The 15,707-nt window shown below is 37.1% G+C and overlaps 1 protein-coding gene across 16 annotated transcripts in view; it reads left to right on the top strand.

Moving 5' to 3' along the window:
* Nucleotides 1-15,707, top strand: part of TENM3 (teneurin transmembrane protein 3) — a 1,290,863-nt gene that overhangs the window by 309,226 nt on the left and 965,930 nt on the right. For all 16 annotated transcript variants that reach the window (XM_054295903.1, XM_054295906.1, XM_054295901.1 and 13 more), the window contains exon 4: nt 8,661-8,727. The gene's annotated coding sequence lies outside the window, so the exon portion shown is untranslated. The remainder of the gene's footprint in view (nt 1-8,660; nt 8,728-15,707) is intronic.

The following is a 15,707-nucleotide window of genomic DNA, read 5'->3' as shown; positions in this document are numbered from 1 at the left end:
CTGGAGATGACTGCAAAATGGAGGAGATTCTCAAGTAGCAGGGAAGAAAAGAGAGAAATTTAGAAGAATTGGAAGACGTATGCATCAGATTCTGCTCCTTGAAGAACAGTAAGAATAACTATTTGTTACAATGGGGGAAAAAAAACCAAACCCTTAATGAGCCTTTATGCTCCCTCCTGTAAAATCAGCTAAAAACACCAGGGCTACACACCTTGTGGCCTAGCAGAAGATGTCCTGTGCAGTAAAGTACTTCCAAGATGAGGAGCAGAAGACCAAATAGAACCTCAGTGATTCTGGAGATAGGTAAGTGTGGGTATGGCTGATGAATCCAAGTGCTTTATTAAGCTCAGTAATATGAATTCTGGAGAATCGTAGAGGGGGTGTTTGCATCCTCCCTCATTTTACCTGGTCTCCCCCTAATAGTTCTGGCAGAGGGGAAGATAACGCTTTTACAAACTGCAGAAAATCTTGACAAAAAAAATATGCTGGTGACTAAGGCCAAGGAGTAAGGCCAGTGGCTCAGGACAGGAGCATTCTGAACACATTCTTGGCTTTGTGCAGTCTGAGGCAGGTGATGGAGAGTTGCACTGAAATGTTAGGCATGGCAGAGGGGAAGTCAGTGTGGGGAGAAAGGTAAGGTGCTCTTAAGTTGTGCTTTCTGCCATAGTGTAGTAGCTGTTTGCAAGCTTGTTCTGTTAAGCCAAAAATGTTTTTGGAATGGCAAAGTAAGTGTAAATGAGAAGCAGCACGGGCAGATGGGCTGCTGGGCAAGTTACAGGAGCTGAGGTTGATGTTTCTGCAACTTGTGCTGGGCTACTCTGTGGAGTATTCTTAAAATAATAAACATAGCTGTGAATGAGTGATGTGAGGAGAGTCCTTCCCCAGCTGAGGTGCCCTGTGGAACAGCTCCCCTCTCCCAGATCAGCAAGTTCTGAGCCTTTATGAGTGGATGAAGCATGAGGAGTCTTGCTTCTGTTGCTTGAGTCTTCAAGTACTATTGTTACCATGCTTTCTTTTACTCTTGTACCGTATTAAGCTGTCCCTTGTAACATTCACCTTTCTTTCCTGCTGAAACCTACTCTAGTCCATTTTTTCCTCTTGTTGCTTAATTCTTTCATTATCCTATGTATTTTAGTTTTTTATATGTTTTGATGTCTTTTTCCTTGAGCATTTTCTCTTATTACTGTTCATTTCTGCTTTTGCCTGTCCTTCCGATTCCATCTGTGTAATTTCCCTTCTACTCCCATTTTCCCACATCTCATCTTCTTGTCTTACCTCGTTCTGCTCTTATTATGTATCTTTCAATGAGAGTTTGTTAAGGTGAAAAGATAAAGAGTGACATGCTTTGCCAGTTCCCTTCTAAAGATCTTCTGATTACTAGCAAACCAGTTGTACTTGCTGAAACAAATTGCCTAACTCTGCTTTCTCCTGTGACTCACTTGAAATTCACTTATGTATGAAATGTTAGACTGGTTTATGACACAGTCAAGCCTAAGAAAAGAAATCCATTTGAAAGCTTGCAAGAAGCTAGTATTTTTAAGAGGAAGTGATCATTTTGGTGGGCAGAATTTCCAACTGTAGGTATTCATACGGAAACTTCAGAGTAGGTGAATGTCTCAGTCTGGTAAAAGCCACTTGGCCAACAAATAATTGCCTGGTGGGAGAAAGGCTGAAGTGTGGGGAAAAAACCTGAGACAGTGTGAATTGAAAAGCTAACTATAAACTGGATTTTTTTTTTAAGGCCACTTAAGTGATGAAATTAAATACCAATTCACAGTTATGTCTATGACTTTGGAAGTTGTTAGTAACAATAGGCAAAGAAAGCTGGGTCACACCAATTAGTCTTCCTGTAAGAAATCTTGTCTTTAAAAAGAAAAATCAACTTTCCAAAGGCATAGGAACACTTCTGTAAATGTCAGATAGAAGTGAAAGATAAATTTCTTTGTGTTCTTTTCTGATGCTTTTAAAATATGAACTTTCTTCTTCTGACTCCTATTTTCCACTAATTATTGCTAACCATACCATTATTTCTTGTAACTGTATTTTAAATGGCACACTATAGATCTCTAACCTATGCAGTGGAAACATTCTGCTTTTCAGAAGTATTATTTAATCATCAATACTTTAAAACTTTCTTTTAAAGTAGTGGTGGGCTGCTTTTTCTTTTTTTTAAACAAGTGGGGCAAGGGAGAGGTCTATAGGGGTGGTATCTGTGAGAAGCTGCCAGAATCTTCCCCTGTATCTGATAGAGCCAATGCTAATCAGCTCCAAGGTAGATCTGCTGAGAGAGGAGGGGCATCCCTGACTCTGTTACTCATGGAAAACCATGCTGGAGCAGGCTCTTGGCAAACCTTTGCACCTATGGAAGGAACCCGCGCTGGAGCAGGCTGCTGGCAGGCCTTGTGTGTGACGTGCTGGGGATTTATGTTCCAATATGTATGCAATCCTGAAGGACTGCACTCCATGACAGAGACCTGAAGAAATGCAGCCTGTGGGGAGAATTCATGTTGTAATAGTTCATGGAGGATTGTCTCCCATGGGAGGCACCCCAAAATGGAGTGGAGGAGGAGTGTGAGGTGTCTTCCCCCTGAGGAGGAAGCAGTGAGAGAGACAATACATGACCTTATCCATCCATGAGACTTTCATTCTATTTTCTTTCTGCTGTCTAGCTGAGGAAGGAAGTGATAGAGCAGCTTTAGTGGGCACCTGGCATCCAGCCAGTGTCAACCCACCACAGGCACTTTAATGGCTCCTTACTTTAGGACTGAACAGGTTCTTTTCGTTTAAAATCTTTGAAGTATTGTTTTATGAAGATTATTTCTCCTTCTGGTAATGGAGTACTGGTTAAAAGGTTAAACCCCAGGAAAAACACAAGCAATAAACTTGGTCCTTACTGTAGTTCATGCACTCTCAACAGTGTATGAATACACAGTAGATGTGATTTAGGGGAGCGTGAGGGGGCAAAAAAGGAAGGGGGTGCACTGTGTTATGATATATTTACTGATATAGATGACTTCTAGATGTTATTTGTACCACATTCTAAAAAAACCCAACCAAAGAAAGACAAGCTGTCCTCTCTCCAAAAAATGAAAAGACTTCAAACAGAAGACCGCAAAAAAAAAAAAAAAAGCCCCAACACAGGATGATAATATTGATACCACTCAGTGGAGGGTGGTGTGGGTATGTGTGCCACTGCTGGTTTCTTTCATCTGGTTCCTGCATCTTGATGATTCTGTGCAGTGCAGCATGCTAGAATGATAGTGCATAATGATAGGACATCTGCCTTAGTGATGTGATGGGCATGCAGTAATATAAGCTTTGTCCCTGAAGTGCAGGATTTGTTAGGTCAGGTACAGTACTGTACTGAGATTTTTGTGCTAATATATGACTTGGGAGTCAATAACCTTCAGGACTGCACTTCCTGCAGTTTGCTGTGTTGTACAAGGAATGTGCTTGCTGGTCCAAGCCTTTTTCTAGATAATGGTTTGCTTCAAAATTTATGGTTTTCTGTCCAGTTCACTTGGTTTTGTTTTCTCAGTTTCAGTTCCCGTTTACCAATGTGTACATTTTCAGAAATACACAAGTGTTTACCCAGTCATTTCAGGTTCTTGCAGTCCCTGTCTCTGAGCTTTTGTGAATGAACTGTGACTGAGGGACTTTATTAAATGAGTAGATGTAAAATATGATTGAAGCACAAGGCTTGTATTGAGTCAGAAATAGAGTGAGGTTTTCCTTTCAGTGTCCTATCACATAGGAATGTACTGTTGCTGATATAAATGTGATAAATTGCCTATGAATAATAAAAAAAAGTTTCACCTCTTTATGAATCACTATGTAATAACTGAATTCTATAGAACTCTTTTGATGACTCTCATCTGCTTTTATTACTGCTTTTTAGATATAGTTCATGCCTGAATGTTCCTCAAAGCAGGGGTTTTTTTCTGCTTTTGTTCTTAAGTGTGCTCATGCAATTGTTATGGAAAGTAGTAAATACCTCTTTAGACTAAATGTGAATTAATATACCATTGATTAACAACTTTGAATTGATTTGGATGTACTTATTCTGCATGATTTTGTGTGTAAGTCTTTATAGCAAGTTATGCTCACATGTTAAATCGTTTGCTGGTCAAAAGGTACGGGGCTAGCAAGCTCCCACCAGCAGCAGACTTGAAGAAAGAAACTGATTGTTCTGTGGCAATTCTTGTCTTTTACAGTGTGTTTCAAGCTTGTCAGAGCAGAATGCTGTGTCCACTTTGGTACCTTTTTAATTGCCAGTCACTGGCATTCACTTCTCCCTGCTCCAGCTTCTCTTGTGCTGGATCTGCCTGGCACAAGGAGCTCAAACCAAGAGGTTTTGTAGCACTGCTACGTACGTATGCAGTTTGTGGGGAGTGGGGCTGTGGCTGAGCCTCATCCCCAACGGGTGCAGCTGTGAGCAGCAGGTGAGCAGCACTGACAGCAATGAGCCCTGGAGGGCCCAGGGCACTGACCAACCACCAAAGGGAGCAGAGGGCACACAGGTGCAATGCATCAATGAGAGGGTATAAAAGGCTGGGCTGGAGAACAAGGGCAGACACTTGCAGCCTTCTGATGTGGAATGGTGTTACTGTGTATGGGCAGATGGCTGAAGCCCTCTGATGAGGTATGGTGTTACTCTGTATGGGGGAATGCTTAAAGCCTTCTGAAATTGTGTGGTGACACTCCGTGTGTTGTGGCCGTCTCAACTGTGGCACGTGCTGCAACATTACTCCATATAAGCTAAAGGGGAAGGTGTACTTGGCAGGTAGGACGTTTCTCTATGTGCTCACCTGCTGTAATCTGAAGATGTACATCTTCCCTGGGTGAGAAAAGTCTTGCTGTTCATGTGGTTGTTGAGGGATTAGTTTAATTCCAAGATGGTTAAACTAATATAAAATGAGAATACTTCTAAATGAGATTCCAAATGGGCAACTTAGTTAAAAGGCTAATAAAATGTAAAAATCAATAAATAGTTTTGATATAGTCAGGATGAGGTTCTTTTGAAAGTCCCCTCTCTACTCCAAGAGGCCACTCTTCCCTTGTGGGCAAGGGACAGAGAGGAGTGTCATTCATTTTTCCTCTTCAGTCTGCCCAAATCTCATAGGTATGTTCATTCTTTTCACTTTAAATTCTTTCTTTATGCTGTTTTCTATCCTGGAAATGGTCTGTCCATTTAACTAGAATAAACATTGCTTCCGTCTCTTACAAATTCATGTACCTGTCTATTAGAGCGATGCATAATTTCCATTTGCCTTACCAGTAAATAGCTACTTGCTGCATCTGTACCAGCACATTGCAGGTCTTATATTGCACTTGGCATTCCACATTCTGTGGTATGTGAGCAATTTGTGATAGAACTGTTCAAAAAGAATAAAATGTAGCTCATTACTTGACTGGATATGATAATAGTTAATTGCTGGTACTGATCTCTTCTTTCTTCAAAGCAGGCAGACCTCCAATAGTCACACAGTCTCTGTGCAGGTTCTGTTGTCATTAGTTATGAAAAGCAATTATTTTGTAGGACATGGACTTTAAAAATGAGACTAAATTCTTACAGTTCATGCTGTAATCTCCCATAGTTTGGTTTGCTTTTCTGACTTGATGAAACATTATTTTATATTATTTTGGAGGAAAGGGACCAAGTTTTGTGACTGAGATGGCAGCAACACGGAGGGGGGGAGGGGATGTGAGGGGAATGCACCACACAGGGGCTCAGGACAGGCTTGTTGCTGCTCGGGCTGGGGAGGAGATGGGAGAGCTCTGAGCTGGGAGGGCCTCCCCCAAGCTTGGGGGACTGACACTGACCATGGGGCTAGCTGTGGGCATGGGGAGCTCTATGGGCCTGCAGTACTGCTAGACTGAGGATGGACCTGTTCATACCCGTGTTTTGGAATTGTGCCTAGGCTCGTTATCTAGCACTCCAGTTGCAGCTGCTTGCAGGAGCTTTTAATCTGAAGGTTTCTTTTATTTAGGAAAAAAAAATACAGATATTTTAGACCATAATAAAAAATTGCTTTAATGTGAAGAAATTACTGTTAAATTTTTAAATTACATCAACTCTACCAAAATCTTTCCAGTACTCACAGTTCTGTGATTTTTTTTGTCTAGCAAACATTACTGGCCTAATTTTCTCAGTTGTGTTGGTATTTCACTTTTTGCTGGATTCTGGTTTGCAAAAAGGGTCCCTTGTTGTTGTAGCAAAGTTCTAGCTCTGCTCTCTGCCTGCAGCCTGAAGTGTGTAAAAATCTGCTCTGCTGGGTCACAGTCCTCCTTCTAGCTGTCTAGCTGCAGCCTTATCTCTCGTATAGGTCACTACGTTCGTACAAAATTTTCTAATTTGATGCTTTTGTTTTGGTCCTCTTTAGAAACACAATCTTCTGATTGTTCTTCTTATGCTAGTAATGTCCTTTGTTGTCTCTTTTGCTAGTGAAGTCTTTGTTTCACCTTTCTTTTGTCAGAGAGGTCAGAGTGACCAGACATGTCTTCACTTCTGTTCTTGCCTTGAGTTTCTTTCCCTTGGCTTTCACTGTACCAGGGTTAAAAGGTCTGCAGTGCTACCTAGTTTGGCTTCTGTAGCTGTCTGATCTCTGACATTCTTCCACAGGGGGACAGTCACAAGGGTGATATATATATATATATATATGTATGTATATGTGTGTATATATATATATATGTATATTATTTATAATTTTAATTAATATTTTAGCAATAGAAGTAGGAAATGAGAGAAAACAAAGAATTCTGTTGCAGGTATTGCTAATAACATGGAGAACTAAGGCAATCCTTTCTTAACTCACACATTGAATTAAATCTGGTTCTTGACTCACAACAGTAGTTAACTCTATTAAGTGAGAATATTAAAAGTAAACAAAGAGAACAACTAAGCTTTGAGACAGAAACTGTTTGTTTTGCATTCTGGCATATCAACATGTTCCAGAACATCCCCTAACAAATCTAGAAGAAATAAAATCCCTAAATTGTCCAAGTTTTATGATGTGAATGAATACTACTGAGTAATATTGGAAAAAAACACATATTATGTGACTTATTACCTATTATATGTTTTTCAATGTGTACAAAAAATAAAATTATATCATGTCTCCTATGTTTAAGAAGACTCCTTGTGTAGAATATGACCATTTCAAATGGACAAAATGTGTTTTCACTTTGGAATTTGTTTCTAGGTTTTCTTGTAGTGAAAAATATAAGTAGAAGAGTTTTATGTCATTGCTTCACTGCTGAGCAATTTATGACTTTTATTTAATCTTATCATGCAACTTTGCCAACACTTGCCCAAACTTCTGCTGGTCTAAACTTGTTTGCTGTCTTTTATCCAAAGGTCTCCTACTAAAATCTACTTTTTCCCCATTTTGATCTGGAGGCCATATGAAATGAAACCTGTGCTTTCCTGAAATGAAACTTTCTTGATAAACCTGCAAATAAGGTTTATGTTGCAGGATATGCGTCTCATCTTCAGTATTAACTCTCAGCTTTTCTGTAATATGAAATGTGTGAAATGCTGGTAGGATTTAAAACAAAACAAAATTTTACTTAAGGAATCATAGAATTTGCCTATGGAGAAGGAGGAAAACTGAGCACTAGTTGAAACTAAGGTGTTTTTATGAGTGAAAATACATGTTTACTTTGGACTAGTATTATAATCTGGAGTGACAACTTTTTACCTTCATATTTCTCCTACAGTTATAGGATCTCAATAGCTAAGGGCATGTGGACATGTTTTATTCATTCCACTGTGGCATGTGAGGCGTCACATAAAGAATTGAGAGATAACTTCTAATTTAGAAAGCATCTCTGGACTTAACTATTTTCATGAATCCTAAAGACCTGACATTGTCAATATGTAATACAATTGATGTGTGTTGTTATTTCATTTGCTAGAAATTGATATTTCTAGAGATGGAAGAGAAAATACAAGTAGGATTACCTGTAAGATTTAACAAATCATATGAAAAATTCTTTTTGATTTGGCTTTCTGTTTATTCTAATGCAAACCCTCTTTTTATGTTTTTTATGTCAAAATTAGAATATATTAGTGCAGGAACCTATTTTTGTCCTATTTAATTACTTGCTGTAGCTGATATACGAGAATGAGCATTGGCAACGTGATTGGATCTAAATTTTTCTCGGATCTGATCCATTTGATAAATCCAGAGGAATAAGTGATAATCTGGAGTTACCATTATCTTGGTTTCAATGTATTAAAAAGCCAGCAGAATTATATCTAATGCATGTCTTTTAGTGTTTAGTTCTATTTATTTTGCCAGTTATAAGTGAAAGTGTCCACATTGCAGTAATTTGTGTCTGCTGCTGGAGTATTAGAAAATATTAGAGCCTATTTTTCCATTAGGTTTTTGTTTGTGCATGTTTTGAATTTTTTTCTGTGGTCCCAAGGCAGAATTTGTCACTCATTCTGTGACAGTGTCTCTATAAAGACACAAATTCCACTTGTCCTAAGTTTGTGGTTCTTAGTTTGTGTGGGGAGAGGAGGGAGGAGAGACATAGACCTTATTGTGGGTATATTTCTTATTAATAGTATAAGAAAAGATTATTATTAGCTTTTGCAATTCAAAGTTTATTCTATATTGAATTAATATATTTATGTTGTTTTGACTTCTTAACAGGCAATAACTTCAAGCTGCAGCTTCATGCTTTCACTGAGAACATAGATTCTACTGCCAGGAAGTAACAGTAAGTACTTAGGTGTTATAATTTCTTTTTAATGAAGAAGTTTTTTTTTTAAGTGCTTGATGTTTACTTTAAATGTGCTCCAGGAAGCTATTATGACTACCCACTATATTGCCAGTGCTGAAATATGCAAGTAGGTTCTCTCAGTGGATCAGATGGCTCTTGCTCAGAACATTCATTTGTCTTTCACAAGAGGGAAAACCCAATCAGAGTAAAGACTTGTGTTTCAGTTGGCTGTAGTTCCCAGTGTTTTCATTGAGTGGGCATAATTGTGTTTAAGAAACAATTTTTTTAAATTTTAAAAATTATTAGAAAATGAAGTGGGAAGAGTTACTATACTTTAAAGAGAGTTTTATTATATTTTAATGGATAACAGGAGACAAGAAAAGCAGAAAATTATACTTTAGATGAGAACAAGTCAGTGTTCTGAAAGACTGAACAAAGGTGCAAAAGTAGTTCACAATGGGCTATTTTTAGGTTATTGTGTTGGGATTTTGCAGCCAGGGTAAAAATAGGTGGCTGTATGCCATCAACAATAATTTTAAAAAAGACTTCATTGTCTTTCATAAAGACACTGCTCTTCTTAACACTTGTAACAGTCTCCATGCAAAACAATGCAACTGGAAATTGCTGTCCACATTAAGACTTTATGTCCTTTGTAAATGAATTTTGAACACACACCTGCTGTAAAATTGAATATAAAAGTAAATTTATATCAGTTGCTGTGTTTATTACCAAGGGATTGATTTAGGAAGGTTATATCTTTTATTAGCTTCCAGTTTGCTTCGGTTTTCATTAGATACTGAATAAGGATTGTTGGAGGGAGACAGGCAGTCTTGCACTCAGAATCAGTGTGTGCTGCTGCTGGAGGGCGTTTATGACCTCAGGACATCATCGCCTGGGGCAATGTCTGATCAAGATCAGAAGAGCAAGCCCTGTAGTGTTTCAAGGGGTCTGTAACAATCAGTGTCCTTACAAAGCTCTGTTAAGACTAGTTTTGGTTATTTGTTTTTGAATGTAGTATTAAGTTCCTACCTCTTTTGCTAAATTCATCTCTACTTGTGAGTTATCACAAACAATTATGCAATCTTGCACCTCTTCGAGCTGTGGTGCAATGAACTGAGATTGGATTAAATCCTTTAAGAAAGAGATATGCTGAGTATTCTTAAAACAACTTACTTCCAGTGAATTTGGTGTACGTACAAGTTGACGCAAATGTTGAATCATTTCTTCACTATTCTTTTAAGGGGGAGAGTTGGTGACCTTGAAGGGAGAATCAGCTTTAATTTGTAATATGAAGATCATGGGCTGGGTAGGATGCAGCATTTTAGGAAATGCTTTATAACTTTCTTGGTCAATTTCTTTTTATAGGACTTGTTCTTTAGAGCTTTTTATTTACTGCTAGTGGTCTGTTACATTTGAAAGCAGCAGAGTACTTTTGAAGGATTCTGTATAAATATTTACATAAATTCAAACTGCATCCTTCCTGATAATGACAAAAATGTTTAAATTTCTTTCTGATTAGTCTTTTCTGTAGAGGAAAATGGTTCCTCTGCATCACATGATGCTATTTTTTGAAATATGCTGAGGGTGGTCAGCTTTGGGTTTTTTAATTGAAATGAGACTGGGGGTGGAGGAACAGTAAAGTGTCTTCCAAAGAAAACTTGGAATTTGATTTCTAGACAAATGAATAGAAAGTATTAGGCTTTCATTTTAAAGTTTTGTGGCAAACTGTTCTGTTTAGGTTTTACTTTTCCTTGATATCTGCTTTTATTTTTAACTGGTCAACCTGTTTGTCCCCACATGCTGTGATAATATTGAGCCAACACACATCATTTGCTTCTCAACAAAGCAGTGAAGAAATGTCAAAGAAGGTAGTGTCAGCTAGAAGTAGAGATGATAAATTTTTCCAGCAGAGGGCCAAATGAATTTAAAGCCTTCACAGCAGTTGCTTAAGAGACAGTACTTGACCTTGCAAAGAAAGATATATTTTCTGCTTAATCACTTGAAGTTCTCTCAATTGCATAAAAAGGGAGGATTCTATTGCTATCCTAAATATAATATGGAAATGTTTGTTTTGCTATCAGTAAAAAAGTAATTTTTTTTAAAAATCCCATTATGCACTAATATTTTCAGTGACTTTTAAGGAATAAATTCCGATGTCCAACACATAGTGCAAAATAATAAATGGTGAATAAATAGTGAAGCTGTTGTGTCTACTTCTTTACCAATTGTGATGACACCTAAAGGCCCATGTGTACTTTATCCTGGAAGCTCAGCTGTTCGAACACATGTTGTTTAAAAAGCCCTTTTGACAATTGCCCCACTGATTAGGGGTAACTTTTATTTATGTTCTCTGTATCCAGCTATATTTCTTGCCTTTGTAGAAATACCCTATGGCTTGACGATGAAGAACAGCAGGGAGCCCATTATCTGGGCATCTCTATAGATGACTGTTCTTATGCATACTCATTGCTTCCCTGGAGAAGATTTATTACTAGATAGGATTTTGCATTTGCAATAATTTGCACAAAACTAAATAGCTGGTTTTGATTGAAATAGTAGCCTCATATTTAAAAATGAAGGGAGAGTGGGAGACTATACTTTAATCTCATGTCTCTAAAAATCAGTAGGTTTAGGTGCCTTCTTGGAAGTTTGATCAGTAAAACACCTAAAAAAAAAAGAAAAATTTAATGAGAAAAATACCTATATTCCCTGAGAAGGGAAACATTAACATTCAGAATTTGGATAGATAAATAATTTTAAAGGATATAATTTATCATTACTGCAATATGTTAGTCATAATATTTAAATAATATTCTTTATTTTATCTTGCATCTTCTGTGTTTTGAAGTTCTGTCCATTCTGGTGATTCTAATAGTTGTTGGGTTTTGGGGTTGTTTTTTTTTTTTTTTTTGTTGTTTTTTTGATATGTCTGTTTCTCAATTCAGTTTGTCAAAGTTTAGTTTCTTTGTTTGGTTTGCTCATCCTGAGGATGGGGAAATAACTTTTGTGAGATTTTATTTGGTAGTTTTTTTTAAAGTACTGAGTTGTTTACCAATAAGAAATTACAAAGATTATTTCAAGGATGAAGGGCTGCTAATATAAAAGTCATGGCAATTACATGAATGTACTTCTTTACTTCTCTGAACTATTAGGAAATTGAATAATCCATTAGATATTTTCAGAATGCTTTTTTCCTATGTTCCAGAGTAACCTGTGTATCGTGCTTGTACAGTTCAAAAGCCTGGTGATACAGCTAGACCCAGAGTGCAGAAACCTGAGTCCTTAATTAAAATGTTGCTATATTTAAATAAAATCTTCCTCAATTGTAGTAAATTAAGTAATTTTGAGTGCCCTTTTTTTTATTTTCAGATATAAAGTAATTGGTATACTCTAATTCACATAGATGAGAGTTTTGTAAAGCAGTAACTGAGGAAGAGTCTGTCATGCTATTCAACCAGATGAGCTTTGAGATAAGTGTGTGATACTTGTGGATTTGGGGAGTTTAGTCCTTTTTTGCATAAGGAAGCATTGTTGGCATGTAATCCAAATGATGATGACTGTCTGGGAAACCTGCTTTCAAGGGTTGCTTCCACAAATGAGTCATAAGTAAAAGCTCTTCATCTAGCACAGAGCACATTAAGCTGGAAGAACAAACAAAAAAGCTTGTTGGTAGATCAAAGAAAATACAAGCATAAAAGATACTCTTAGAAGATCAGTTGGTCTAAATATCAGAATTGTAGTAATATCTTTCCATCTTATTCTCCTCTGGTTTATTGCTTTCATGTAGACCTTGATTATTTTAGCTGCTGGCATAGTTTCCTTCAAAAAGCTGCTCATTTGCTGCAACTTTAATGGGATGGAGAGCAAAGTGTTAGCAGTCTTAGGAGAACTGAGTTTATGTTCTAATGGGAATGAAATTTTTAGCCAATTCTCTTGTTCTTTGTTCAGCTAACTAGAAAAGTAAACAAACATAGAAGACTGCATCTGGCATGTATAAAACATACAATAGATGTGTACCTATTTGTCCATGTAGAGGTAGATAGATAAGGCATATTATAGCTGCAGAAAGTGAGATAATATCTTTCTGAATACTGAGAGTGTATTTTTACAGATCATTTGCAACATGAATTCTTGTAAGATTGCTAACTTCAAGTATTCTAGATTGCATGGTGGCAAGCTATGGCCTGAAGACTCAATCAGATTTGTCAACCAATTTTTCCTCTTTGCTTTAAAGCTGAACTTCTTTCAAACAGATAAAGAGTGAATGAGAAGAATTGTCCTTACAGCTCGTTCTTCTGTAAGCCTTTTTCACTTTTAATTTGGCTGAAAGGAGGTCCACTCTACAAGCACAGTAGGCCACCATGTAAACACTTTATCTTTTGATGTTCGAAGATACACAAGTTTAACTAGTGGTGCAGCTGCTTCCTGCATGTAACTTGGGCTAGCTTCCTGCCCTGTAGCAGGCACAAATGCCCTATGTAAGAGGACAATTTACTCTTTCAGCAAGCAAATAACCTTTGGGTATTACAGCTGCCCTTCTGGTCACAAAAAAGAAGATGCTCAGACTTGAAGTTTAACTGTGCCTCTGAGGGTGTCTGTGTCCAGGTCTTGGCTGATGCTGAGCAGTCCGTCACTCTATTAACAAGGGAACTTTTTCCTAATTAAGGAAAATGTGATGTTCTGTCATGGGGAAATCTGTGGCAAATATACTGAAGTGAAATATAATAATTTGGCCTTTTTTTTTTTTTCAAATAAGATGGAATTCAGCTATTAAACAGCTTATATATAGCAATAAAAGAAATCTGAATTGGTAACTTAGAGTTGCAGTAGAGATATAGCAGGAGTAAAAAGCACTGGTTACTAAATAAGGTATGTAAATAATAATAAAATAATATTTTATTTTTTGAGATGTTCTTACTCATAGTTTTATACATAAAAGCAATTTTGTATTACAAATCAACTCATTCTGGTTTTGCATAAAATAGCTTCCCCTTGCCACAGAAATGAAGACTGGAACATATAAATCATTGGAAATTTTCGAAAGACGATGTTTTGGAAAGGGCTGCGTGTTGTACCAACAAAGTCACTGCTAGCTGCAAAATTGAATGGGACACAAATGTATTGCATTCATAATATTAGCTGTAAAATTTGAAATTTATATCAGTTTCTGCTTCTGTTACCATGTGCTGATTAGCATAAAACAAACTTTGCCCTAAGAGCTGTGAGGTAATTAACACAAAATTCAAACCCAGAAAACATTTCCAAATCAGAAAAGGCTCTAAATGAAAATGACTGTTGGGAAAGCACTGAGGCAAGAATGATATATATTTTCTGATATCTACTTGCCAGGCATCTACTTTAGGCCAAATTGCAGGGAGGGGGAGAATATAATTTGTTGGGCAAGGCAGACCTTTGATTCACTGCTCATGACTATTACCACAAGAAAAAAAAATTAAAAAACATTATTTTAGATTGCTGTAGTAAAAATGCATATGAAATGCTGCTTCCTTTCTGGAAGCCCTATGTTACAGAGTGACAATTTTGGGAATCATGCTACAGTGTGTTAGTTGTCATTTCTAATGCTCAGCTATTAGCCACAATGTTGAGTTAGATTATGAGATTTTGATCTCTTCAGATCATCTGACAATGCTTTCCCTAAAGCAGCCCAGTAGTTGTGTGTAAAACAGTCTATACTTTTTCAACCTTTTTTGGAGTTGGGAATGTTTTTGTGATCTTAATCTGGTGGAGTGCATTTTACCTGTTAGCCTGTGTCAAATGGATGGGGAATGTATGAAGTCTTTGCCTGCACTTAGGCTGCGCCAAGATCCTGAACTTCACTAGGAAGAGCAAGTAGTCACTAGCGACTGATTTCTTGATAGAGGGCTAGCCCAAGAGGTAGACTTTTGAAGGAACTCTTTTGTAACTTTCTCCAGTGTTAGTAACAGGACTGCTTATGAACCCTTCAGGTGTGGGGGACTTCCTTGTTCATAATATGTCATTTTAAAGGTAAACTCAGCAAATATCCAATATGCAGTTCCAATGATTAGCATTAAATATAGCATATTTCACAATAAACCAGTGTAATGCTACATCAGCATTTCAAAGTGTCCCCATGATTACTAGTGCCACGGAGGGGAGTATAAAGTTTGGAGGAGGTAATTAGAATGACCTTGCATTACTGAGCTGGTGAGCAGTACTGGATTTTGTCCACAAGTAATGGAGTTTTTCATAAGATGCTGCTTATCAACAGCATGTGCATGCAGATATCAATGAAAGTTAATGTAAATTGCAAAGCAAACACATCTCATATTTTTCAAGAACATTACAGTTTTAGCTGAGCTAATTTAAGAAGTATTTATTATTATTATTACTAACTTAAAGTTTTCAGCAAACTAAAAATTATTTCTTGAATATTCCTTAATTTCTGGTATGTTTTTATATTGACCGTGGTTTCCACTGGGCAGTCTACCTTCTCTAACAGCTAATACATTGTTTAGGGTTACACTGCAGCATTGTTTAGTTTAATAATGATTTATAATTTACCTGGAAACTTCTTCAGAGGCTACACTAGATGTTGGGTTATCTTTAAAATACATTATTTATTAATACACATAATCTCCAAATGCTTGTTTGTTTTTTTGCATTTGGGCTTTAGAGCTAAGTATTTTGTTTTAAGACCGATATTAGAAAAGCAGAGTACTGTTTTTTTGCATTTGGGCTTTAGAGCTAAGTATTTTGTTTTAAGACCGATATTAGAAAAGCAGAGTACAGAATACTGACAGTCTTCTGAAACAGATGAAGAGAAACAGCAGTTTTCACTGAATATCAAGTTGGGTTTTCTTTTTCCCAATGCAAAAGAACAGGAGTTACCAAGAAAATAAAGTAGCTTTAGGGAGGGAAAAGCTAATTGTCAAGTAGAGGGGAAAAGTTCTCAGGAGACAAAGATAGTGCTGAAGGAAGGATTTTCACCCCAAGAA

This window comes from Melozone crissalis, unplaced genomic scaffold (assembly GCF_028551555.1).
Source record: "Melozone crissalis strain CALT ecotype California unplaced genomic scaffold, PUWL_Pcris_2 ptg000006l_1, whole genome shotgun sequence".
Classification (NCBI taxonomy): domain Eukaryota; kingdom Metazoa; phylum Chordata; class Aves; order Passeriformes; family Passerellidae; genus Melozone; species Melozone crissalis.
The sequence above is the reverse complement of the archived record's forward strand: the minus strand, read 5'-3'. Positions and strand labels throughout refer to the sequence as shown.